Source organism: Vicugna pacos, chromosome 16, assembly GCF_048564905.1.
Source record: "Vicugna pacos chromosome 16, VicPac4, whole genome shotgun sequence".
Classification (NCBI taxonomy): Eukaryota; Metazoa; Chordata; class Mammalia; order Artiodactyla; family Camelidae; genus Vicugna; species Vicugna pacos.
The window spans coordinates 43058211-43085905 of record NC_133002.1 but is presented as its reverse complement, the minus strand read 5'-3'; the positions used below and the strand labels follow the sequence as shown (position 1 = coordinate 43085905).

General features: G+C 50.7%; 1 protein-coding gene and 2 long non-coding RNA genes across 4 annotated transcripts in view; 1 reads left to right on the top strand and 2 right to left on the bottom strand.

The window, feature by feature from the left end:
• Positions 1-27695, bottom strand: part of RTN4RL1 (reticulon 4 receptor like 1) — a 63301-nt gene that overhangs the window by 17175 nt on the left and 18431 nt on the right. The window lies entirely within an intron of this gene.
• Positions 1-27695, bottom strand: part of LOC140686323 (uncharacterized) — a 47208-nt gene that overhangs the window by 2735 nt on the left and 16778 nt on the right. The gene's annotated exons all lie outside the window — the stretch shown is intronic.
• LOC140686322 (uncharacterized) lies at positions 12998-17754 on the top strand. Of its 2 annotated transcripts, none has more exons than XR_012060052.1 (3): positions 12998-13221; positions 17197-17276; positions 17623-17754. It is a non-coding gene; the product is annotated as an uncharacterized lncRNA (long non-coding RNA). The 2 variants fall into 2 exon arrangements; XR_012060053.1 differs by lacking the exon at positions 17623-17754 and adding an exon at positions 17394-17467.

Genomic DNA, 27695 nt, shown 5'->3' with positions numbered 1-27695 from the left:
GGAGAACCGGAGTCCTGTGTTCCTTGGGCTCCCCGGCCTCCACTGGCCTCCCTGCCTCCTCCAGCCTCCCTGCACCAACAGCTCCCTGGTGGCCCACACTCCTCGGCCACTTCCTCTTGATACCTGATTTCTAGTCTGAACCCCTATACTCTGGGCAACCTATGCCACACAGTGCAGAACATGCTCATTTCAAGTCCTCCAGTCTTTTTTTTTTTTTTTTTTTTTTTTTTGGTGAGGGGAGGTAATTAGGTTTGTTTATTTATTTATTTACTTATTTAAACGGAGGTTCTGGGGATTGAACTCAGGACCTTGTGCATGCTAAGCTTGCGGTCTACCACCAAGTTATACCTTCCCCAATGCAACCTTTAAATGAGCATCTAAGTGCTGAGTGCTCGGTCTTACAGGGAGGCTGACCTCTAATCACACCGCTAAATCCAACAGTGACTCCTTTGTTCTCATCTACTCATCCTCTTAGCAGCACTCACAGTGTTAGCCCTCCCTTCTGGAAACACTTCCTTCACTTCAGAGGTAGGACTTTGCCATTTTTCTCTCTGGCCTTGCTGGCTGCTCTTCTTGGTCTGCTCTACTGGGGGCTCTTCCTTGGCTTGATGTCTACATAGCCTGCTTCCCCAGGCCCAGCACTGGGAAATCTTCCATACCCACACCTATCCGGGGAAGCTCACCAAGCCCTGGGTTTTAACCATCTCCATGGGGATGAAGATCAGACGTGTGTCTCAGTCCTGAACTCCAGACCAGCCTGCCCAGTGGCCCACCTGACATTGCCAAATGGATATCTAATAAGCTGCTCAAACTCTAGTTCCCTAAAAGTGTTCCCCACACAGGCTTCCTCAGCTCGGTAAATGCCAACTCCATCCTTTTAGCTGATCCAGGTGAAAATGTGAATGGCATTCTCCATTCTTCCCTTTTCCTCATTCTCTGTCCCTTTGATCCACCAAGTCCCATCGGTTCTACCTTCAAAATAAATTCTAAATCTGTCTGCATCACTCCATCCCCACCTCCCGCACCCTGTCCCAGGCCACCATCGTCTCTCCCCCGGCCCGCTGCAGAAGCCTCCCTTTCTGGTCTCCCTGGTTTTATTTCAGTCCCATCACCACCCACGGCCCACATCACAGCCATAAGCATCTTCAAAAGCGGTAGGTGCTCTCATGTTCCTTTCCTGCTTGACACCTTCCAGTGGCTCCCCCATTGCACCAGAATAAAATGCAAACTTCTTAGCAACCCACAGCACCCTCATGACCAGCCCCCGTCACCTCTCCAGCCCCATCCTCTACCATTTCTCCCACACTGGCCTTTCTCTTCCTAGACCACAGCAAGCTCATTCTTGCCTTGGCTAGTTTTGTTTTGTTTTTTTTTATGGGAAAATATACATGACATAAAACGTACCATTTTAACCATTTTAAAGTGTACAATTCAACAGCATTTAGTACTTTCACAATGTTGCGCAATCATCCTTACTACCCAATTCTAGAACATTTACATCATCCCAAAGGGAAACCCCCTATCCATTAGCAGTCACTCCTATTCTGCATCTGATCCCCCCCACAGCCCCTGGCAACCATTAATCCGCTTTCCATGTCTGAGGATTTGCCTATCCTGGACGTTTCATACAAACAGAATGTTACAATATGTTTGCCTTGGAGTTTTAGCGCTGACTATTCCTGCATGAACCACTCTGCCCCAGGCCCTGGAGGGACCACCTCCTTCTTAGCATTCAGGCCTTGGCCCCATCATCACTTCCTTGTCTGAAGCAGATGCCCCGCCCGATTCTTTGCTTTTGACTGCAGAAGTAAGCTGCTCTGGTTCCCTCTTAGCACTTAACGCCCTTGTCTAATTATTTGTTCACATATTGACTGTTTTTCCCTTTGTCTGCTCATTCCCTGTTATGTCCCAACCCCCAGGACAGTGCCAGGCACCTGGGAGGCGCGGCAATTATTTGTGGGTTGAGTTAACAAGTGCACCATGAGTGCTGCGATGGAGCATCAAAGATGCTATAGAAACATGGGTGAGGAGGGGAGCCAGCAGTGCTGTGGGGATAGAGGGCTCACAGGGGGAGGCAGCTTTCAGAGGGGAGTAGAAGCTCCCAGGCATTCGAGGGGGGAGTGGAAGAGCACTCAGTGGGAAGGAATGGCAAGACCAAAGGCCCAGGGGCATGAGACAGCAGGTCCCGTGTGGAGTCCCGTGATGTCTTCTCCTCTCGTTTGCAATTTGTTCCCTAACTGTTTCACTTGCCTCCCACGGCGAGGAGACACCATATATGTCTAGGAGTTAGGTTTGATACAAGATGCAAAGTACTGAGAGGAAAGAAAGAGAGGAGTCTTCTTCATTTGTTTCTTCTCTCCCTACCCTGGTCCTAGTGTGTGCTGGACACCAGCACAGACACAGAGGAAAACAGACTGGTTCCAAGTTTTCTGATTCTGAATCATCCTTAGCCACCTTTCAGAGACATGGGGGGTAAGAGGGGGTGGTGATGCACATTGCAGACATTTGTCAACTGTGTTTTGACGATGGGGGCTCTCTAAGGAGGGAGGCAGAGCTAGGATGGACCTGGGGCCCCCACACAGGCCCTTCCTCCGCAGCTTTATGTTTCTGGGCTGATCCGCCAGCCCCCCTGGGCACTGGACTGTCTATGAGCCCTGTGTCCTTCATTTCTCCTGATCCAATCAGGCCTAACTGACCCAGGCCCTGTGGCTCTGGGAGTCCAGCTGAGCTCCCAGGAGGAGAGGCCCTTCCCCAAAGCCAGGAGGCTCAGGAGGGCAAATTCAATTGTGTGCAAGGCAGGAGCCATTAACCTGTCTGTGGACTGCAGTGCTCCCACCCTCTCTCCTCTCTGCCAGCCAGGCCAGTCCAGGCTGCCTCTGCTGCATCCCAGCCTCCTACCACCCTGAAGGCCCCCCTCGGTGTCCCTTAGCTCCCATCACCCTCTGCCTCTAGGATCAGTGCAGGTTTTGAGCTAAGATGAGAAAAGGTGCCCCTTCCTCTGCGGCCAGCCTATATCTGGGTCCTTACCACCCCTCAACTGAAGCTTCCTGGTGGAATCCACCCTTAGGAATCCTAATGGGGAAGAGGCCCTGGAGGCTGGAGCTGTCTGGGCAGAGAATGCTGAAGTCTCAGATACCTAGATTGTGGCCTAGAGCTATGTGGTTCGGTACAGTAGCCTCTACTCACGTGTGGCTACCTAACACTTGAAATGTGCCTATTTCAAAGACTCAGCACAAAAAAGAATACTTGCTATACTGATTACCTGTTGAAATGGTAATATTCTTAATGTATTGAGTTAAATCAAATTATTTTAAAATGAATTTCACCTGTTGCTTCTTACTTTTTGTAATGTAAATGCAAGAAAATTTAAAGTGCATGTGGCCCGTGTTTCTACCAGACAGTCTTGAGTGATGGGCACAGGCTCTGTGTGGTCATGTCTCTTGGACCCCATGAACTCTTGCCTTTTGGGGAGGGGAGCTAGATGAAGAGAGCCAGAGCAGGGCCTTCCAAAAGGTGCTGCTGCTTGAAGGAAGCCAGTCCCAACACCCAGTCAAAGGTCTCCCCTGATGTAGCAGCTGGAAGACCAGTGACTCTCCCATAGAAGGATGCGCCCTGGAGGGTTCTGGGGATGGCCCCAGGAAGGGGCGTGGCCTGGAGCAGAGAGCAGGGGAAGGGCTCTGCTGTCCTCTACTCCTTCCTCCAGCACAGGCTGGGCATCTGCCTGATCCCACGTGGATGCAGCTACAGGCACGACAGAGCCAGAGGCTGTGTTAGGGTGGCCCATACTCTCGTGGGGCATCAGGTCAACAGACAGCTCCCTGTCACCGGGGGTGGGGGTGGGGGAGGCAAGGGTGTGCACAGGAATCTGAGAGCCACGGGAGGCAGCTGGGGGTAGGCGGCAAAGAGAACTCTCTGGAAAGATGGTGTAGCAGATCCCAAACTGGAATGCTTTGGACCTGAGTAGGTAAAGAGGAGACAAGGAAAGAGCAAGAGGAAGTCAAATAAAGGAAGATGGAAGACAGGAGTGAGGAGAGAGAGCAAAGAAAGCAAGGTGCCTGCGGAGGGCATGGGCTCTAGTGCCAAGAACTGAAGAGGTTCCACCAGGAGAAGGTTCTGGGTGGTTGGTGAAAGAAGCCGGGAGTGGGACTGAAGAAGTCGATTGGAGGTTCCTGCCTGGGAATGAGAAAGGGGGTGGGCTGGGAGGAAGCCGTGCAGGCTAGGGTCCTCACTGTAATGGGGGGCCGTAGGGGGCACCACGTGGGGATAAGCCGGGGCCTGACTGAGAAGGGGGAGCTGTAGTGGGACTGCTGGGCAGGCGGGGCTGGGGCCATCACGGGTCTCACTGTTGTCTCTTCTCAGAGAGCCTCTGCGGGGATAGCCAGCACCTTTACATAGAGGAGAAGGGCAGGCTGGGAGCACTCTGAGTGGGTCTGGCTGAACCTCAAGGGTGCAGAGGGGTTGGCTCAGAGCAGGGCTGGCCTAGCACTGGTTCTCCTGGTATAGACCCCAGGCCCCTCTCTGCCCTAGCCTGGGCCTCGGGGGGCCCTCCTGCCCTCATCCCCACCAGCCACACACCCAGCCCACTCTCCAGAAAATCTGGCTCCTTTGCCCCAGGATTTTCCATCCTCATCTGGTTTGTCAGTTTATCAAATGGCCACATGCCAGAGTGGAGGGCTGTGGCTTCTGTCTCCCCCTTCCACCGACCCTGGAAAGGGACCACTTGCTGGCTTTCCTGCTTCAAAGCCCAGAGTCCTCTTTCAGGCGCTCCACTAAAGCTCCTGCTTCCTGCTCAGGATCGGGCCAGCTCGTTTATGCAGCTGGGATGAGGAACAAATCAGGAGCGCCTCCGGAGCTAATGAATGATCCGAGCCTTCAGCTCAGGTCAGCAGCCCCCCACCAGTCTCCTTGGTCCTCTGTGATGGCTCATTATTCCAGTATTCCCAGGAGACAGACGGAATTTTCCCCAACATCGCCTAATTACATTCCGGCTCTACGTGATACAGCGACACATGTGCAAGCACACATCATTCCCCATAAGACAGAGATGAGAGCATTCCCGCAGAGGGCGCGGATGGGGGTGTTTTAATCTTGAGGTGTGCACTGAGAGTGGTTACCTGCGGAGGCTCCCGGATGAGACACCCCCCACCCCCCGTCAAGAGCAAGCCCCACCCCAGGTGACCGAGAGAACCAGCTCTGAGGCCACAGAGGCACAGACGGAGGAGGCTTCAAAAGGAGGACAGCTGTGGGGAGGGGACATGTGTTTCCCGAGGGCCTGTCACAGAGGATAGGGGATGGTTCTGATCTCCGGGTCTCAGGAGCATTCCAGCTTCTCAATGCTGGGCTCTCTTGGACTTGATTCCCTCCTGGTGCCAAGTGGAGCTTTCCAATATGCTCCCAGCCCGGGAGAGTCCCTAGGACGGAGGAAGGCAGGTTCTGTCTTTTGGGGCTCTGTCTGTGTGGTTCCCAGTCTTGGGGATGGCCTGGACCCACTAACAGAGCCAGGGACACTGAAATGGGTGTGGAAGCTCCTGGAGGGCAGAGTAGGCTCCTTTGCCTCCTTCCCTCCCTCCAGCCCCTATTCCATCACCCAGGAATGTAAGCTGAACCTGCAGGTCCCCAGCTCACAATCTTAGCTAATCCCAGCCCTGCAGCCGGCCCATCATCGTACCATGCGGCCTGCACAGTTTCCTTTCCCATTCCCCTCCGTGGCCATTCAAGCCTTCCCCTCTTTCCCTAAATCCCTACCCCTAGCTTCTGGGCCTGACCCCTCACCTTCCCAGGATCCTCCCATATTAGGTCTCCTGCCTGAGGTTGGCTCTGGTCCTGCCTTCTCACCTCTCTTCGCCCCAAGGTTTCAACTCAGATGCCTACAGGGGCCTAAAGCACAAAAAGTTGAGATGGGCAGGTGGCAACCTGGAAGCCAGGCCCATCCTGAGGGGCTCAGGCTCCAGCCACCGCTTCCCTGAGGGAAGGAGGGCCTTTGGGTTATCAGGTCTTTCGATTTTTCCAGAGGCTAGGAATCAGGATTTTTATGTGCAATTGGTTCGCAACAAATTCAACCAAAAGCAAAACACTGTGAGCCAATGCAACCCCACCTGCAGCTGATCCTGCCTGAGGCCGTGGTTTCTGACAGCTGCCTCCTTGTCCAGTGTGTGCCCCCACTCTCTGCATCTTCAGTTCTCTGCCCTGCTCTCTCTCTGCCTATAGACTCACTCAAGTCCCTCTCATTGAACAACAAACCCTGCCAAACCCAAATCGCCCTGCTGCGACAACCTCTATCCCCCTGACAGAGGCAAACTGCTAGAAAGGTCTGTCTCTGCACAGTAAGCCCACTTCCTCTCTTGTCTCTCACTTTTTTGCAGGCCCTGCACCTGGGATTCCACTTGCTTCTCATGCACAAACTCCCTGCTTATGCCCAAATCCAGCAGTTTACAGTCTTGATCCTCCTTCAACTGTCCCTAGGGGCAAAGAGCCCCTTGAAATCTCCTCCTTCCCTGATTTCCTTGGCGCGGCCCTCTCCCAGGTCTACTCCAGCCCAGGTCTACTTGAAACATTCTTTCTCAGCCCCTGTCATGGGCACCTCTTCCTCCTCCCATTTTACCCACAGTCCTTGGGGGGCCACCATGACCCCTGTATCCTCCTCTTAGCTCTCTCCTAGCTCCAAGTCTGAATCTCCAATGGCTCCATGCACATCCCCTAGGAATGCCCGGACTCTTCCTACTCAGCATTCCACAAATAAACATCACCCCGCTCCAAACCTCCTCCGCGCTTCCTGGGTCACCTTCTCAGTCTGCATTCTCCTCTTTCCTTGAGTCCTGTTCACCAAGTCCTATAGCTTCCGCCTCCAAAAGTCCCTCCCAATGGTGCAGCTATCTCCTGGCTAATCTCCTGACTTCACCCTTTCTCCCCTCCAGCTTCTCCGTCTGACTCTATCACTCCAGATGGCTGTGGCCCTTCTTTGTCCAGTGCCCTGGGTCCTAAGCCAACATTCGCCTCCCATCATCAGTCCAACCACGTCAGCCTGCAGCAGTGTCTTTCCCATTTCCAGGCCTCGGGCCATGCTGCCCCTTCTGCCTGGGATGCCCTTCCTTCCCCCATCTGCCTGCAAATTCTCACCTGTTCTTCAAACTTGGCCCAGGCTAAGGGGGATTGTCTCTGCTCTGTTCATTCCACATGGCCTCATCAATGTCGGTTCACGTGTAGGAATCTACTGTTACGTGAGAGACTAAATATACAAACAGGCAATGCCAAACCACATAGAAAAATAGAACTCAATCTGCAGTAACATCCCAGAAAGTCATCCCATTACCTACAGTAACCAGCCCAAGAAGGCAGTCTGCTATCCACAAGTCAGACTTGTAGGAAATCAGACCTCATCTCTAGCAAACAGTCCAGGAAGCCAAACAGGGACCCTTGTGCCAATCAGCCCAAAATGCCCAGAACTTGATTAGCTTTCCCTGATTTTTGTCCCCACCTGCAACTTAGGGCCAAGCAGAGACAAACAAATATGCTATCCTGACCAATCACAGAGGATGCCCCACTTCTAGTGAGCCTGCCCCCAGCTTCCCCAGGCCAATCAGAGCACAGCTGAAGCCTCCTCTTTTTTCCACTATGAAACTTTCCCACTCCTCTGCTTGTCTTTGACTCTCTGCCAAAACATAAATGATGGTGGCTGGCTCCCTTGGAGTAGCAAGCTCTGAATAAAATGCCTTTACATGTTTCCATTCGGTTGGTCCGTTTATTTCCACATGTGTAACAAACTGTCCCAAACTTGAGTGCTTAAAACAAAACTCTCTCTCATGGCTCTGTGGGCCAAATGGGCTCTGTGGGATGGTTTTTCTGTTGTTCTCAGGTGCTGGCAGGCCCTGGGGTCATCTGGGCACTGAACTAAGATTCTGGGACACCTGAGCCTCTCCTCCTTATGGTCTTGGGGCTTCTCTCAAGGTGGCCACTCCCCAAGATCTCTCTGGCAGGATATTCAGGTGACTTACACAACAGCTTAGATCTCTCAAAACCTTCTTCAGGCTTGGAAAAGTGAGGCTGCTGGCCTTTTTTAAGAGCTTGGGACTGGAACTGGAACAGCCTCACTTCCACAGCATCCCTCTGGTTAAATCAAGCCACACACCAGCTCGATTCCACGTGGGAAGGGACCCTCCCAGGACAAGACAGCAGAAGGCATGGGGGTCGCCTCTGGAGACTGGCTACCACACATCTCCCTTCTCACTTTGTTCTTGATCTCTGAGCCTTGGCATTTAGAAGGGGTCTGACAGTCAGGGCTCAGCAAGGCTTGATGATCGGGTAGGAATTGATGGAGGGAAGGTATGTCCAACTGATGAACAGAAAGGTTCCACACAGGCAGCCCTGCCCCCAGGCCCACACCACCATGTGTCATTCACATAAACACTGCTCTGCTGCTTAATACACAGCTATTTTTAAACCTCTCAAGCAGTGAGTGGTGCTTAACATTTTTTGAATCAGGGACCCCTTAGGGAATCTCATGAAAGCTGTAGGAGACCCTCTCCCTAGAGAAGTGCTTCTCTGTAAAATCACTCACAATTCTGCAGCATATTAATGACAGCTGCCCTTTACTGATATCTTTATGCATGCCAGTGATTGTGTGCAGTGCAGCGTGTCCATTATCTGGACTCATTACCCCAAACATACTGCAAGGTAAATCCTACCATTTAGCTCCATTTTATAGATGAGAAAGCTGAGGCTCAAAAAGGTCAAGGTGTAACTAGAAAGTAACCCTGGGGCTCAGAGCAGGAAGGTCTAATGACAAAGCCCAGAAACTTCAAAACAGTGCACCATACAGTTTCAGGATGTTCTGGGATGATCTGAAGTCTGCCTGTGAACCTCAGGTTAAGAATTCCTTCTCTTCCTGATCTAAGTACTCTACTTGGCTTTTAGACTCTGAATAAGCCAGACCCAACCTAAGGTCCTACCCCTGGAGTTTTGGCTACTCCCAGGCCACTCCTGTTGCTGCTTCAGCCTGGCTACCCCTGAAATGCCCTCTCTGCCCTCTGTCCCCTCCCAAAGGTCAAGGCTCCTTCTCCCTGGAGCTCACCCTGGCAGTCTGCCCCAAACTAGTGCCTCTTATTCCCTCTCCTGCTTGGAGCTCTCGTCATTTCCTGAGTAAGTGCTAGTTTCCCAACTTAGCTGTGATCCCCTTGAGAGCAGTGACCTGTCCTCCGCATCTTTCTCACCTTTTTAGAGAGACACTCGCATAAACACTAATGGTTCACAGACTCGGCTCCCCAGGCCCATTTTCTCTGCTATCCTTTTGGTTCCTGGATCCTCAAACCCAAAGACTGAACAAGACTCCAGAGTGGACCAGGCCAAAGAGGGGCTGGCTGGAACTGGATGCATCTCCTTTTTGCAGAGAGGCAGCTGCTGAAACAAACACGGTTTCAGAACCCAGCCCAGGGTCCCACCCTCACCTCACTGCTCCAGCAGGAATATCTGGTGTCATTCTTTTCTTTCTTTTGCCATGTCAGGGGACACCATGTTACATGAAATCTGTGGCTGCTTTGTTTCCTGATAACAATAAATAAAGACTAAGAAGAAAGTGCATGTGTTGGTCAGATGGACAGCTTCTATGGGAGCGAACAGGACAAAAGAAATACCAGCTTCTTGAGTTCCAGGAGATTCTGCTCTCCTCAGGCCCTCCACCCAAACCAAGCCACCAGTCAGCAGTCCCTGGCTTGCAAATGGAAAGATGATTGACCAGTGCCCCCCCCCCCCCCCGTCACACCATTTCTGCCCCTGAGGGCTGAGGACACTGTCCTCCAAGGCCCTCGGGTCAAGCAATTTGCACTCATTACAACCACACAAGCAAACTGTTGAATAATAACATTCATTTTACAGGTGAGGGAACCAAAGCTCCAGGAGGTAAATGACTTGCTCCAGACCACTGTGTCCATCAGGTGTCATTAGGTATTTTAAGGACAGTTTAATAAAGGGACAATTGACAAAGGTGTGGGCAGAGCCTTGGGAATCCTCAGGGATGGCAAATAATGGGCAAAGAGCCACCAGTATCACCCCCCCAGGCCTGAAGAGGGGAGGGAAAGGACTGGAAATCAGAACCCAGAACAGAGAAGCTGTGGGGGGAGGGCCCCTTGACAAGAGCTGAGACGTTGGGTCAGGAATGGAGCCAGCTTGTAGGGAGGGGGATAAATACCCAGCAAACACTCTCCTCCTCACCTCTGATCGCCTGCCAGTGCCTCCTGTTGGCTGGGCAGGAGGCCACAGTTGTCAACAAATAGGTCAGATTCTGGGGCATGGGGGTTTGGGGGGTGGGGGAGGGCTAGCACTGTCACCTGTTGGAACATGGCAGGGCCTGCATTCAAACTCAGGCTCATCTGCCTCCAGAGGTGCCTCCATTAGCCCTTCACCTACCACATTTCCACGGGGTGGAAGCCAAAAAGGCCTCGAGGGGTTCATGCACAAGTCTGGGGTCCCCCACTTCCCTGGGTGTTGGCACTCCTGTCAACTCCAAGCACTGTGGTCCAGCCCCTAACTTGCTCTCTCACAATTCTTAGCCCAAAATGGACCTTCTAGTTCTTCAGGAAAATATGGTGCAGGAGGTTTGAGGAAGTCCATAGCAGAGGGGGGCTCTACAATTAACCTAAAAGCCTCTTATTAACATCTTGTCTTAAAAGGTCCCAAACACCCACACAGAAATGGGTCTTCCCTCACACCACCTGGCTTCCAGCTTGGGGTAGAGAAAGGGTTTCAGTGGAGATGTGGGCTGCAGCGCAGCAGTTCAGAGCATCAGCAGACACTGCAGCCCCTTTAGGGGGTTGGGATTTGGCTGCAACCCTGTGGCAGTAGACTCAGGGTGAGCTAACACCGAACCCTGCTTCATTTGCAGATTTATTAAATCGAGAGCCAGTTCTGACACAGTTTCTTTCAAGCAGTTCTACCTTGCAGGTGTGCGAAATTTATTTGTGATAAAGAAAAACCAATACAGAGAGAGCACAATCTTCAAAGCCCACCTCTGAGACCAGAAAGAAATAAAAACAGTAGCCCATACAAATGTGCGATTAAGTTTCCAAATACTTGGGAGCCATGAGAAACACCATCCCCATGGAGAGCAGGTCTTTAAGGCAATTTTCTTGAACTCTATTCAGTACTCACTCAGAATGCCTTGTAAAAATAACATATGATTTTCTTCCCTCTCCAAAGGCTCCCTTGTTCTTTCTCTTCCAGGTAAGAACAAGCCATCTCTGGAGTGAGAAATGCAGTCCCTCATTTTGGTAGGGGATGATGGACTATGTTTCAAGGAAGGCAGATAAGAAAGCCAAACAAGCATCCTTGCCCACGGAGCAGGAGTCTTGCTGAGGTGTAGGGAGGCTCCGGGGCTAGGGGCCGGCCCTGGGGGGGGGATGCTTCACCCACCAACAGAAAGCCGTAGTTCCAGAGATCAGACTCAGCTTTGAAGAAGGGTCTATCCACAGTCAAGGCTAGGCTTAACAAATATCCACTTTCCCCAGCTGGAGATTTGATTCCCTGTGAGAGGGAGAGGCTCAGTTTTGCTGTAAGGTTTCTTAAGAATTAGATTTCTCTTTCTACGTGAGGTTGATTGAGCTACAAGAAAGTCAGTGCTGCAGAGGGAGACAGGACTCACATCCCAGCCCTGCCACTCAGCAACAGTGTGACTTTGGGCAGGTGGCTTGGCCTCTAGCCTCAGTTCCCTGAGCTGTAAAATGAGGCATTTCATAGGCCTGATAGGTGAATGTGTGGTTTAACTGTAAAAGCGCCTACCAGGTTGTATTTCCTGGGGCCAGGCAAAAACCATTGCAGCTGGGGCTCAAATCATTGCTCCAATTCTGGAAGGGGCCACCACACAGTCACCAGGGCAAGGAGCCAGAACTGTCACCATGCAGAGACAGCACAGGCTATGGCCGAAAGCCTAGCTTTTGGATTGGACTCAGCTTTGAATCTTAGTTCATAATTAATCTTAGCTCATAAGTGTCTATGGGTCCCTTCATCAAAGCCATTAGCTTCTCTGACCCTCAGTTTCCCCATCTGTGAAATGGGAATGTTAATAATACCAGATCAAATGAGCTAATACTTATAAAGTGCTTAGCTGGTGCCTGCACAGAGTGAGTACTTAAGAAGCAGTGTTTTTATTATTATTATGGCTTTCCCAGATCAGACTCCATGTGCTAAAATTTAATAACATTTTGTTTGTGTTTATTTCTGCAGTTACTTTCTATATGTGGCAAGTGATACTGAGTCTCCATTTACAAAGGTGTTATCAAGTTTTTTTTTAATACATTTATTTAAATTAAAGTGGGTCAATATACAGAAGAAAAAAATGAAAAAATAGTGCAGGTGGCTCACAGATGGGTGAGACACTAGGAAGGTGTGAGGCAGAAACTGAAGCTTGGGAAACACCCAGATGATAACCTGTGTGTAAAGCCAGAAGCTGACCCAAGGCCATCCCAAGGTTGTTCAGAGGTCAGTGACATTGAAGCCTACTCTTCCCCACCTTCGGGGTCCTCCCTGGATCCCCCATCTTATCTCAGGCGGAAGTCCCCAGCTCCCCTGAGTTGGGAAAGGATGACTTTCCCAAAATGAGGGCGCTGTGAAGAGTTCCCAAGGCTCCTTGCCTGCCTGCCTCCTTGGGGAGGCCTGGGTCCCAAGGATAAATCAAGGCGCCGAAATCTTAGAGCAAGTCTAGCCAGAGACCGCTGGGCTGGGGGCTGGGAACTGAGAGGGTAGGGGGTGTGGTCCCTTTGAGGAGGTAAACCAAATGCCATCCTTCTGCAACTTCTAAGGAGAGACTTGGAGCAATCAGGAAAATAAAAACACCATCCTGGCTCTCGCCACCGAGGTGTTACAACTCAGTCCCAGTTGCCTGGCAACCGTGCAGGTGTGTGATTGGACGAGCGGCGCTCCCAGGGAGCCAACCAGCGCCCGCCGGGCAGGCCCAGGTGGGAGCCGGTGGGGGCGCGGGCCAGCAGCCGCAACCGCATCGCATCCCGCATCGTGCATCCGCTCCCGCCTGCCGCCACCCTCCTGCTGCCCTCCTCCTGCGCCCTCTAAGAGAGGAACCGCCATGGCCTCTAGGGTTCGAGGTTTGGGCGGCTGCCAGGCCCTGGCACCCGTATTCTGGCCTCCACTGCTGTCTCTAGCCTGGGTTGGGTCACTTGCTTCGGAATTAGTGGCCAAGAGTCCTGACCCGCTGCAAGCTGGCCTCCCGCCCCACTCCAGGTCAAACCCGGCATTTCAGAGAAACCCAAGAATGGTGATGGGTGGGAACTCCCTCTCTGGGATCTAGGCTCTCCTTTGGCACATAAATCCACTGTCTTCTGTCCTCAGAGAAGGTGATATGGGAGCAGAAGCCTTCAGAGGAGGGATCTGGTGGACTCCTGCAATAGCATCCCGGGGGAGAAGCAGCCAAGTGGGTTCTACTGCCAACTTCTCAGCCCTAACAGCCAGCAGGAATAGTGGCTCAGAGAGCTGGTTGAAAGTAGGCTTGCATTTGAATTCCGGCCAGTGACCGACTGGCTGTGTAACCCTGAGCAAGTCATGTAATCCCTCAGTTTGCTCATCTGTAAAATGGGGGAGAAAACCAGGATCCACTTTATAGGGCTAATGTGACGATTAAGTAATACACACAGAATATTTAGCATGATGCTTGGCAAATTCTTAGCCCTCAATCTCAGAAAAATAAATAATTCTATTAGGACCTGGAAGTTGTTGCCACCAAGCATAAGTCATAGAGTTGCTGGGGAGTATCCCACTCAGAGCACATGGTATTCCAATCCCCCTCCTCCCAGCAACCTGTAGAGGTGGCCTCTCAGAGATGGGGCCCCATGAAGGCTGGTGTACTACCATGCTCCCCATGTGGTGGCCTCTTCCAGCCAGCGCCCCTGTATTTGCTGCCTCCTGGCACCATTTACAACCACCCTAAAAAAAACAAATGCTGAGTGAGGGGGCAGGCAGTGGTGGTAATCAAGGTTTCTGCCTGCCTCACTCCACCTCCTCCTGGCTCTGCCTTTCACCCTCCCTCTAAGGTAGCATTCTCCAAATGGTCCTCCTCAGCCTGCACTAAGGACTCACCTTCCCAGGGCAGGTGTTGCTCATGTGCAATTCAGCAGGGCTGGGCACACACATGCCACCCCCAGGAAAGAAAAGGGGGAGGCAGGCCAGCTGACTCCAGCCCTTTGCTTGGTGGTAGCCCTCCCCTTTGGAGAGTGCCTTCTCCACTCCTTTCTTCCATCCTCTACCCTTCACTGCCTTCCACATACCCTAGGCGGGCAGGCAGGCCGGCCAAGTGTGAAAGCACTCCTGCTGGGGAAGTATGTGGAGAAGGAAATCTCTGAGACTGAGGCAAACCCCATCCGGCCTCCTGGGAGGCTCCTGGGAAGCCTTGTTGAACCCCAGGGGCTGAGGATCCATACTCCTGAGCCTGGAGAGAGGGGTGCCTCTAAATCCCCGCACTCCAAAATCCACTTGGCTCAGATGTGTTTTCTTAAAAAGATTAATTCCATGGAATCCCAGGCAGCCTTTGACACCGATGTTTACATGGGGTTTTTTAAAGCTTCTGCTTTTCAGCCAACATATTAACACGTTAACCGTTGTGCTTGACTCTGCTTTGGTGTCTAGGCTTTTTCTCCCTGCTTCTTTAGAGTTTTCTATACTTCTCAAATTTTCCACAGATGGCATGTTTTGCTTTCATAGCAAAAAATAAAATAAACAAAAATAAACAAAAACAAAAGATTAATTAGTGGGTCTGCTCAGCCACCTGTTTAAATCCTTATCGGAAGGGTAGCAGGGTTTCCCAGAGGGCCAGAACTGGCCCCTGTCCCTGGATCCACACTGCTTCCTGGAGCCACAATGGGGAGGAAGGGCAGGGAGACACTGGTGGTACAAAGTGCTCCAAATGAGCCTCTTGTGACCCCTCTAGGGGATGGCTGTGGTCATGGTGGGCAGCAAGCAGCCAATGGCTTCCTGGGAGTCACCTGCACAGGGTACCAGCCAGAAACTGCCCTCTTAGGAGGCCTAGCCTAGAATGAAAATCCCGGTATTTTCCCTTTGCTCAGCTGTCTTTCCAGAGACATTAGGAAAATGGGCTGAGGGCAGGGGGCAGGGGTAGGGAGAAGGGTTGTCCTTCATCCCGGCGTCTGCCTCATCTGCCCATCCTGACTCAGTCTGCATGAGAGGCTGTCCCCTTCCAGCCTGGCCTGCTCCAGTCTGATGCAGCCAACACTGCCCAAAGCACTGCCCTAAGCACTGCCCTGGGAGATCCATCCATCCCTTGGCCTTGACCACTCTTCGGGGAAGCTCTAGGACCCCGCAGAAAAAGAGACTTGCCAGTATGCTAGAGAGAAAAGGGTGTAAACTCCAAGGGGGCAGCCTCTCCCTACCCCTGCCCCCTGCCCCATGCCCTCAGCCCATTTTCCTAATATCTCTGGAAAGACAGCTGAGCAAAGGGAAAATACTGGGATTGTGTAAGCTTTAGGCTCCACAAAATCTGGAACCAGCCCAGAGTGTCAAAACCTGGACATTCCCTCCGCCCACACCTTACTCCCGGCTGGCACTTGTAAGCTGGCTTTCCAGGGGGAAGACAGCAAGAACTAGGCTAGAATGAGAAGGGCTGGCAGGGGGCTCTGAGGCCAAGGAAACCGCTAGGTCAGTCAGATTCTGATCACAAGCAAGACTGTGTATACACCAAATGCAGGTGGAAGGGGTGGGCAGTACCACTGCCTTCACCCCCATATAGTCAGTCAGTGTCACAGAATCCAAAAAAGTCCTTCATCTTTTTGAATGGGGTGACCTTTCAAGAATCTAATGAAAGTTCTGGAGGCACTAAAATGCATGGGCATACAGAATAGTGCATATCATTGTAGGGGGTTACAGCCCCTGAGGCCCATCAGTTGGCCCTGTAGGAGTCAGGGAGGCCCAGGTTGAGGTCCCTGTAATGAAGGCAGCATGATGTGATGATGTACAATGGCGACCACTGGGACTGGGTTGCATCCCAGCTTCTAAATCTCTTCACTTCCCCAAATCTCTGCTGAACTTTGCATTAAGTGTTCTCTAAATTTCTTCCAACTCTAGAATTCTGATTGTTTCTGCGACTTTCATCTTCTGCAGACCTGAGCACTACCCCAGGCCTACAGGGGAATAAAAAAAAAAAGCCCATTCCATGCAACTAGCGTTTTTCATACGTTTTTCATTTAATTTTCTAAGTTATCCTATGGAGCAAATATTCTTTGCTCCATTTTACAGATTAAGAAAGCTCTCTGTCAGGTTGCAGGGTAAAGGAACTCCCCAAAGGTGATGGTAACTGGCAGGGCTTGGATTTGAACCTGGATCTGTTGGACTGCACAAGCCTGTGCCTTTGCTGTGTGGCTCCACTGATGCCCTTGGTCCCCTCCTTCTTCTCACACCCACTGTCAACTTGGCTTGAAATACAGGTCTTTCCCTCCATTTCTTCACCTCTTGATCTCAAATCCACCTGCTTCCCACTCTGTACCTGGTGTCTGCTTGCTGCCTGGTAGATGCGAAATGAGGACCCCATTCCCATCCAGCTGGATCAAATCCTACGGAGCCTGACTCCCTCCAGGCGGCACTTTGCTGGGGGACAATTAATGGTTGTGGCTGATGACTGGACACTTAGGCACAGAGCAGCACCAACCAGGTTTGCCTTTCCAGCTTAAAAGCCCAGATTAATTGCCCTGGGCTGGTTCTGTCACACACAGGGATATATTTTCCTCTTGGAATTTACAAGTAGTTCCATCTGAGAAATAAACAACCAGAGATAAAAATTACATTGTCACAGTGCAGGTGTGATAGATGTAGGAAGCAAGCCGCCGTCGTGGTCGCCATGGAGGTGCTCTGCCAACAGAATCTACCAAATGAGACCTGGAGGAGCCCCAGGGAAGGGGAATGAGATGCTGATGGGATCTCAGCTGAATGGGAAGTGTGGAATCTCTGCAATTTACGTTCCATCACTCTAAATCACAGGGCTGCATGCCGGCCTCCCAGAGCCAGGGTGAGAGTCTGATTGATAGGAGACCTCCTCAGGTCACCCGCCTCTCAGCTGGAGGCCTCAGGAACCTGGCTGCCTGGACAGCAGAACAGGACCCAGCTGAGGAGACAGCAGGGAGACACTCGGCTTAACCTTGGCCGTGGTGTCTCCCCCAAGACACCAACTACCTCTCTTGTCTTTACTGCAACTAGCTGTGGGGAGCTAAGCTCACCAGTGAAGAAAGACACTTTGGAGAAGGCCACAGGAAGACCAGGCTGGATCTGGGGTCACAGTAAGTACCATTTACTGAGTACTATGTGCTTGGCCCTCTGTGAAGGACACAAGGATTATCTCATATTAATCCTCATGATGACCCTGTAAAGTAGGTACTATTATCTCCATTTTACAGATGACAAACTGAGGTTTGAAGAGGTCAAGTGATTTGCCCAAAGTCCCTGGAATGAATTGAATGGTGACCCCCGCCCCCCAAATAAATGTCTGTGTCCAAATCCCTGGAACTTGTAAACGTGACTTTATTTGGTAAAAGATTCTTTGCAGATGTAATTAAGGATCTTGAGATGAGATCATGCCAGATTACCCAGATGGGCCCTAAATTTAACGACAAATGTCCTTAAAAGAGACAGAAGAGGAGAGAAGACAGAGAAGAGAGAAGCATTGTGAAGACAGAGGCAGGGACTGGAGAAGCCACGAGGCATGCCGACCACCACCGGAAGCTGGCAAGGAAGAGATTGTCCCCTAGAGCCTTTGGAGGGACCCCACCAACACCTTAATTTCAGATTTCTGGCCTCCAGAACTGGGAGAATAAATTTCTGCTGTTTTAAGCCATTCAATTTGTGACAGTTTGTTATGACAGCCTAGGAAAAGAACACAGGGCCACAGCTAACAAACAGCAGAGCCAGGACTCAGATCCGGCAGGCTGATGCCAGACTCAGGGTCTGCCCCTCAGGTGATGCCCAGGTGCCAATCCTGGCTCCATTGCAATTGAGCTGTGTGACCTTGAGAAAGTCGCTAATCCTCAGCCTGCTCACCTGCAATATGAGGAGGTTGGACAAGACAAGCAGGTGCCTCAGGGGCTGCAATGGCAACAAGAAGGACAAATGGGATTCTGAGGACACAGTCAAACGCGAGAAAGAAAAAAGCCTTAGCAAACCACCTGTAGACTGCAACTTGTGTGGGTTTTTGGTCACCCACGATATGTGCCCTCTCCTTTTGGACACAGTACCCAATCAGTACATACTCCCAGGCTTCAGTGACTGGTTCAGGGCCAAACTGGGGCTGATGACATCAGGCCCAGAAAGAGAAACTCTCTCTTTCTAAGGGGAAAGGGGAGTGAACTTGGAGCTGCCCGGCCTTTCGAGCATGGTGCCAATGCAAGAAAAGGCAGGCCAAGAAGCTGAAAAGAAGAAACCATGTCTGGGTGACACTGTGCGATCAAGTCACACTTGAAAATAATCTTTTAGTTTTATGAGCCAGTGAAATTCCTTTTTTGTTTCAACAGCTTGGGTTTCTGGTCCATTTCGAGTCTAGGCCAAGCCTCATCGAATTCTCCCTGCATTCTTCCCAGAAGCCTCTAACTCCTTGATTCACCTGAAGGTGGTTACCCCAAATCTCTTCTTCATAGTTCCTTTGGGAGTTCCTAACATGACCCAGTTTTTCAACATTCTCACTACTTCAGGGTCCACAACCATTCAACAGGTATTTACTGAGCATTTAATATGGCCAGGCACAGGTGAGAGCGGGGGATAAGTAGACATCCTCCCTGTCCTCATGCAGCAAAAAGTTCAGAGACGTGCATGATTAATTACAGCACTAAATAATTAATTGACACAGCCATTCAACTCTGGACACTGCCCTGGTCCAAGTAGCCACTCTTCTGTGGGGCATTGCAGCGTCTCCTAACTTATCTGTCCTCTCCCGCTCCCTTCCCCAAGTCTCTACCCCACACAGCAGTCAGGGTGATCTTCCTAAATATGAATCCACTAAAAATGTAAACTGACCCCTATGGCTGTCAATGACACTGGGGATAGAATTCAGTGACCTCCCCGTGGCCCACAAGGTCCCGCGTGATCTGACCACACTGCCCCGGGTCCCTGTGTCCCAGCCCTCTGAGGCCGTCTTGCTATTCCTGGAAGGCAGTAAGCACACTCCTTCTCAGGGACTTTGCTTTGGTTTTTCCCTCAGCCCAGCCCCTGTCTTGCCCCAGCCTCCACATACTCCCTCTGTTGTCTCATCCAGGTCCCCAATCAATGTCACTTCCTTGAGAGGCTTCCCTGAGCATCTTATCCCAAACTGCCAACCCCTACCTTCTGTGCCATCACCTCCACAGTCCTCGTCAGCCCTGGTCCTGCTTTCTTGTCCCTGAGCCCCTAGAGTGTGAGCTCCATGACAGTAGGGCTGTGCCTGTCTTGCTCCCCACTGTCTCCTCAGTGCCCAGGTGCCTGGCACCTGGCTGGTGTCATTACATGTCTGCTCAGGGAACGAATGAATGAGTGCTGGATGCCATAGGAGCTGATATCAGGGGGACCTGCTGTAACCCGGGATGGAGCTAGGGCCACTTCCTGAGGAAGTGTCATCTGAGCTGAAGGATGAGAAGGAATCACCCAGGCGAGGGAGGTGGGGTGGAGGCAACATCGCAGGCAGCAGAATCTGCTTGTGGGAGGACCCTGATGCGGAGGGAGGTTGATACATGTGAGAAACAGAAAATCAGTCAGCATGAGGGGCACACAGTGAGAGATAAGATGTGAGACATAGGTAGAGGCCAGCTCGCACAAGGCCCTGAAAGCTCCATTAAAAACTGAGGCCTTTATTCCCAGAGCTGTGGGAAGCCACTGAAAGATTTTAAACAATCAAAGTGATGATAATCAGATCATTTCCCCCAACATCACCTGTCTGCAGTGCAGAGCCTGGAGACAAGAGAATAAGCTAAGACATCAATCAGGAGACTACTGCAAAAGTCCGAGCAAGAGACTTGGGACCCTGGTTTAAGATGGTAGCAGCAGGGGAAATGGAGAGAAGGGGATAAATTTAGGCAGTGTGCAGGGGACGCACTGGATTGGTGGAAAATGACGAGAGTGAGGATGACTCAGTGGGTGCTCAGCAGACAGCAAAGCAGGTCCCTCAGCGTCCTAGATTTGGACAATTCTATTAATGTGGCCAAAGATTATAGATGCGTGTTTTTTGGAAGGCATATCAAAATTTCTGACTCACTGTGCGTGCAGGCAAATGCTTCCTCATCATAATAACCCTTATGCGGACAAGAAGTCTCCTCTGTGAGTGAGGTGGAGCCTGAGGCAAGCTGCCGGATCACAGCCTGGAGAGAGGTGCCGGGACATCATGCACTGGCCAAGTACAGAGAACCGCTGGGGGGATTACATTTTAAGAATGAGAAAGTGGTCATGGGCAAGGGATGCATACACTCTCCTTCCTCCAGGCGAGTGAATTTATGAGATAAGAAAAAAGATATAGGAGGGGAAATGTCAGTACACTACCTACATCTCTATTTCTAGAGGCTTCTATGACCCCACCCAACTATGTTCTACTGGACTGCCAGTGCCCGTGGATGATTTCAGAGACCAGAGAAGGAATCCACCTTGATGGCAGCGGCTCCAAAAGCTGGTGTCTGGAAGACATTATGTGAAAAACACAGGCCAAGTCTGAGCAAGGATGTGCTCCTTAAGCAGAAATCAAGTGGCCGTGGAGAGGTCTTTCTCAGGCTTTCTCTAACTTTTAGCACCTGGGCCCCATTAAAAATAGTCATTATGGGTTGGACACAATGTAAATGTACTTAATGCTATGAAATAGCCCACTTAAAATGGTAAAAACAGTACATTTTATGTTATATATAATATAAAATAAATAATAAAAATAAATCTTATAATGCACTGAAACCACCAACTACCTCATGCTTTCATTTCTCCTATAAAACACCCGCTAAATGGCTGGTCTTCCAGCCTATGGTTGAACACATACAAAAACAGGAGACTCCCTGCCATGCTCACAGAGAACTCCATCTTTTTTGTCTCTATTAAAAAGTTCTTGGAATAAAATCAAACTGGCTAATGCTTTAAAAATACTGTATAGCACAGGGAAATATATACAAGATCTTGAGGTAGCTCACAGCGAAAAAAAAATGACAATGAATATATGTATGTTCATGTATAATTGAAAAATTGTGCCCTACACTGGAATTTGACACAACATTGTAAAATGACTATAACTCAATAAAAAATGTTTAAAAAAAAAAGTCATCATGGAGGTTTTGGAGCCCACTACAGAGGGTCTTCTGAGTTGGAATCTTTCCAGAGCTGGACTTTCCAACATTCACACCATTGCTCGGTCTTGCTTCCTCAAGTTGCTAGAAGTTGTGTCTCTAGGAGAGGAAATAGCACATATGCAAGGCCCCCACTGCCTCGTGACTTACAGTCCCATCTGAGCAAGGGTTCAGACTGCAAGCAGGGAAAGAGTCCCTCTCTGGATTCAGAGAGAGCCAACCTGTGTGGGATTTGGATGTCTGACCTTGGCCAATTAGTACCTTGCTCGGTGTAACCAACCGAGTCACAGATTCAATTCAATTCAGCAAACATTTATCGAGCATCTCAGAGCCGGCTGATTTCTGTCTGTTCGGTAAGTGCAATGAAGCTCAACCTTCTCTCTAGATTAGAGCTATTTGTAGTTCAAGGCAAAAAGGTAGGTTTTAAGTACCTATAAGAGGTGGTAATGGATGCCTTGGGGAGGGGTGGGCACGGGCTGGGGCCGAAAGAGAGATGCTGAGAAATGGTCTGTGAGTCAGGACAGCAGGACCTGGCAGCAGACAGGGAAGAAAAAGTAGCCTGAGAAGCCAAATAAAGCCTGGAGATTTTTTTTATAATCTCCCCCCAAACACTCCATTTTATTTTTAATTAAAAAGAGAATGCACGCACATAGTGTAAAAAAAATGTTTCTCAAAGAATACAAAAGGAAATACAATGAAAAATAAGTCTCCTTTCCTCTCCCAGACCTCCAGTCCCCAGTATCTTTCTTCAGAGACATCCCACTGTTAACAGTTTCTTTTGTGTCTTTCCAGAAAATTTCAATCACATACAAGAATATCTTTCTTTTTAAAATCCGAATGGTAGTGTAGTATATTACCACTGCTTTTTCATTTAGCCATACATCTTGGCGTCCATCCCATCTCAGCACACATAGAGTCACCCATTCCATGAAGCACAGAATCCCATTGTATGGGGCTGTTGTAATCTACCCAATCAATCCCCTACTGATGGACATTTAGGTTGTTTCCCGTTTCTGCTATTATAAGCAATGATAACAGGCATGCTCCTATATGTGCATCTCTGTCACAGGTGCAAGGGTATCGTAACAAATTCCTGGAAGTGGAATTGCTATATTTAGATAGATGTGAGTGATTGTGGCTGAGAAGTCCAGCTGGAGCTGTGTCTCCAGGAGAGGAGATGGTGTGTACCGGGCCTTGACCTGCCCTCCACACACAGGCCCCCAGATCCCTCACTGACATGTGGCCACATCAGAGCAGGGGTTTGAACTGCATGTAGGGAAAGAGTTCCTCTCTGGACTCAGAGGAGCCAACTTGTGTGGTTGAGGACCCAGTTGGGAGCTAAGAGTGTGTAGACCTCCTCCTCCTCCTCCAGGTGGGGTCTAAGAGTATGCAAAAGGATCAAAGCTTAATGGTAAGGCATTTAGCACAACACCTGGCACTAAAGGAGTGCTCTATCTGCATAAGATATCATTGGTATAACAATAATAAGACAAAGAGGGGGAGGGTATAGCTCAAGTGGTAGAGCATCTGCTTAGCAGGCACAAGGACCTGAGTTCAATTCCCAGTACCTCCGTTTAAATAATTAATAAAGTAAATACATAATAAGAAAAGACACAGGGAGCCCTGTCTTGCCAGTGGTCAGGAAAGCAACGGGGGTCAGTCTGTCCCAGGGTCCAGTTGATTCAAAGGCACTGACCCGGGAAGCCTGCTCAGGGCTTGGAGCTGGGCAAGAGCTGAGACAGGCAGTTCCCACTTATCATCGCTTGGCATCTGGAACTCTGGGGCCTTTGCCAGTACCTAATAAACACCATACTTCATGCCTTGCCATTGTCACCCACGCGTCCCCTGACGCCTGCTGACGACATCTGCCACTGCACAGAGTCAGCATTTCGGCCTGGCATGTGACTCCTAGTGACCTCCTTTCTTGTTTAAGGGGTGAATGTAGCTCACATGATGTCACTGTGACATAATAAAACTAAATCTGTGTTACTGGAGGGAGGAGGAGTGTGGAGGGTACAGCAGAACCCACACACCCAAAAAAGAATTAGCCTTGAGTTTGGGGCCAATCAGACCGGAGTTTGAATCCTGACCCTGACACTTATAAGCTCTGTAGCCTTGGGAAGTCATTGAACTTCCTTGAGCCTTAATTTCTTCACCTGTGAAATGGGCTAAGCGGTGGTTCTAATAGGATCACAGTGAGGAGTAAGCAAGATAATAGATTATGAATTTTTTTAATAGACTGGCCTTATTCCAAAAATGATTTCAGGCTGTTCAGATAATGTATATAAAGTGTCTGGCACATATAGTGGCTCCATAAAGCATCAATTCCCTTCCCTGCTCTTCTGTCAAAGTGGTCCCCTTTGGACCCCAGCCCTCTGTTTCAAGGTGCTGTCATCAATAGAAACATTTCTGAAACTTTCTTGTGAGAAAACCGGCTCAATTCTTGAGTCCCACCTTGTTTTTAACCTAAAAATAAAATTCCCAACAACAAAACAAACCACATGCTGTAAACTGCTCATCTCTTTATTCATAATACACAGCTTCAGATTACTCTTGGCCTTTTCCAAAAAATCAAACCCATCTTCAACGGCCAAAGACTCACCACCACTGAGGCTATTAAGAGGAAAATGCTGTGAGATCTGAAAGCGATTTCCCAAGAACCACTGTGAGCTAGCACAGCAGAACTGGAATAAGGGCTAAGCCTGCCCAGCCCCCAGCCCCCAGCCCCCACCCCATGACTACTTTGACCCAGTTCACTCCTAGGGTCAGTTACAGTTAAAAATTCTTTGCAGGAAAATCCACCTGGTCCCATTCGTGGGTCACATTTCCCAGGCAGATTTTGCTGCCTCTGAGAAGTGCATGCTTGGACGAAATTCATGGACACTGAGTGTGAAGATAAGGTACTGAAAGGAAAGCAGTGGGCGAGAGTTTGAGAGGATGAAGCAGCCTTCCTTCCAACTTCTATGGGGATACTGAGAAAAGAGCCCAAGGACTCTGGGTTGGAGATGGATGCCTCAGAAGGCAGGGAACAGGGTCCCCCTGTGCCCATGCCCATTTCGTTACAACGGACCCACCAACTCTCCCAGCAAGAGACCCACTTGGTCCCTCCTAGGACAAAAGCAGGGCAAACACTGCCCACTGACTTTTCTTTTAGCCTCGTCTCCAGATGCTCTCAAATCAGAAAATGCCAAAGAGCCCACTCTATCCTTTCCCTGCCAGCTCGTGAGCTTGTTCCTGCCATACCCACAATTCCGAAGAAGCCCCTGCCCCTATTTAACCCATGAGAAGGCTGCGGGCAGTGCAGCCAAGTGGGACGACCCTAGCCTCCAGAGTCAGCCAGGCCTGGGTTCAAATTGCTCGGACAGCACAAGCAGACCTGCTGCCTCCCACCCCAAGCCTCAGTATCCTTGTGTAGGAAAGGGGATAATATCTATTTGGGTTGGAGAGAGGGGTGATCAGGAAGGGGGCTTATAAAGATGAAAGGAGAAGATGAAGCCCCTCTGCAGATGACAGCCAGTATTGCCAAGGCCCTGGGTGCAGGCCCTGTACCTGAAGTGTGTGGCTCCCCTGCTCTCACAGGAAGCCTGGGACGATGCCCTGAACCCGCAGGGATGGAACTCAGCCCACTGAGGTCTCACTGTGTGTCTGGGAAAGGAAGTCAGGGGAATGGAGGCCTCCAGAAGCAGGAGGGCCCAGAATTGGCTCTGTAAGGATGAGACCTTGGTCTTCCCTCACTCCCCTCCTTAAAGGCTCAACCCAGAGACTGGAGGTGGGGGCGGGTGGGGGGTAGGGGAGAGCTGACTCTTGTTGTTGAAGGAAGCCCCAGCTGCCAGAAGGCAGGAGAGCACATTGGCTCTGCCTAGCATTCTGTATCTGTATCAGCTCTTAGATGGCTTGCTGCAAGATCTACAGTCAGTTAAAGATAAACAAGTCCTTATCCTCTTGCTAATTGGTTCGCATCGATTGACCTTAAAGGAGGTCTAACGTACAACTGGTAAGAGATGGCCTGTGTGCCAAGCAACTGGTGCACTTAACTAGCTGTCGCTCAAGCAACTGAACAAGGCACATTAACCCAAATTTCTCCGAACACATTCAGCTGATAGGTTGCAGCGCCAGAGCTTCCCCCGTTGGGCTGAAACATTTGCTGGGTCAACAGGCCTGCTTAAAGGCACCGATCCCATTCAGCAGCTGGTGATAACACTACTGTAGATTCCTTGGGGAGGCGGAGGGAGCGCTGAGCCTGTGGCAGGAGTCCCTGGGCCTGGCCCTGCCCTGCCCTGGCTCAGGTCACCTGGCAGGAGAAGAGGCTTCATCCCAAGGGCTGGCAGAGGAGAGGGAGGAAAGTGATCTCCCTGGCACTCTCGTGATCTGGCTCCCATTTCCTTTTGATCTGTTTCCTCAATCAGTCTTTTCCCAGGAAAGCATGGGTCTGCCTCACTGAACCATCTCCGAGGTTAGGTCACTGCTGCTTTCCAAGTGGGAACTGATGTTTAGTCTTTTATTGCTGCCAGTTTCTGAAATGTTCTGGAAACCAGTAAAGACCACAGACACCAGGAGATGGCCTAGAAATCTTGGGCAGGCTGCGGATGGACACCAGCTCTCCTCACCTCCCCTCACTCCCTCAGTGCCGCCCTGCAGAGAGCTAGCTGCTGGCCAGGAGTGCCTCACAGCCTGCAGGAGTATAGGCCAGCCACCCCTAACTTTCCTTGTTTCTCTTTATAATCCCCTGCTGAGATCCTTCTGAGCCCCCTCCTCAGGGTTTGAGCCTCGCTGCTTTGCCTTATCAGCCTGGCTTTTCACAAGCACTTAAATTCATGAGAAAAGGGAAAAAGTGAAATCAGATAGAAATGCAGGTCTGTTTGCTGTTTTCTCCAATGAAATGGTTCTGGGTAAACAGCAGACGCCTTTGATGAAATCCCAGCAGGCTTAAACAATAAAGCTGGTTACAAACTCAATCTGGCGGAGATATCAGATCTGAAATTGTTTCAAAAAAACATGTCAACATTTTCTAATGTTCCTTAAAAAACTTCCTGGGCTGCCCTCTATGGAGTCTGGGTCGGGGAGATAGGATGGGGGCAACTCGGTGTCTCAGCCTTGGCTCAGACCCCAGGGGACTTTCTGAGCCAGGAGCCCAGGAGCAGGCTGCTCCAGCTGCTGAGGGTGGGGGGCTGGGGTCCTGCCAGCTGTACAAGTCTAAGTGGCCACTTCATAGTCATTGCCTTAGGCAGGGCACCAGTCTCCCTTCAGTACACCACTGCAGCATCTCCTCCCCCAACCCAATCTGGCCTCCCAGCCTCCACCCTTAACTCCCTACCTTCTATTCTCCAAACTGCAGCCAGCGGAAGCTTTTAAAAATGTAAATCAGATCATGCCGTTCCTCTGCTTAAAACCACTAATGCCTTCGCACTGCACTTAGAATAAAATCCAAACTCCTCCCGTGGCCTACAAAAAATCCTATGGGATCTGCCACTGCCTGCTTCTCCCCAACTCACTACACTCCAGCCTCCCCAGTGTTCTTCCAGGTCCTAGAACACGAATCTCTTTTCCGCCTCTGGGCCTTTGCACTTGCTGTAAACTGCCTGGGATCCTTCTGCCCCAACCCATTGTCATCCATCAGCTCCCTGACCACCCTAGCTAAAGTTAGTCCTTTCCCAGCCAAGCACAATATCAGATTACGCTTTATTCTCTATACTAAATTTGAACACTACCTGAAATCACCTTATGTATTTACTTGTTAACTGTGTCCACCTTTGGAATGTAATCTCTCTTCAGGCCCCTGACTTGTGTGTCTCCTTGCTGGCAGCCTATGACTGGCACATGGAAGGTGCTCAATAATTATCTGCTGCCTGAATGAATGAGGAGCAAGGATGTCATCACCCCTCTAGGAATCCTCTAGGGCAATGCCCAGGAGCCCTGGAGTACAGCACCATAGAAATATCTCACCAGCCTCTCTCTACTGGCCATCCTGGCTGTCCCTGTCCTATCCAAGCCTCACCCAAGGTCCCTGTAGGCTTTCGGACACCAGGCCTTGGTCTAGCCTGGGGGCAGGAGCTCAGGCACCAGCGGGAACTGGGCTGTCTCCCCACTTTCACTGAGCCCTTTCCCTGGTCTGTTTCCCTCCTCTTCCCTCTCCCTCTCAAAGTTCACACAGGCCTCTGAGATGAAGGTGGGCAGGTGGGCAGGGGGGCGGTGGCAGTCTCCACGCTGGCCTTCTTGGACAGGTGCAGGTGCCTAGGGTGGGCTCAGGCCTCCCGGGTCTGCGGCCGGGGCGGGATTAAGGGTGGGCACAGACACTGATGCCCCCAGAAGGCTCAGGCCCCCCCACCCTCACCCAGCCCAGGCGGCGATCGATTCCTGCCACTCCGGCCTCATTACAGAGAACGGCCAGCAGGGGTTGGCAGAGGAGCCAGACGGCTGCGG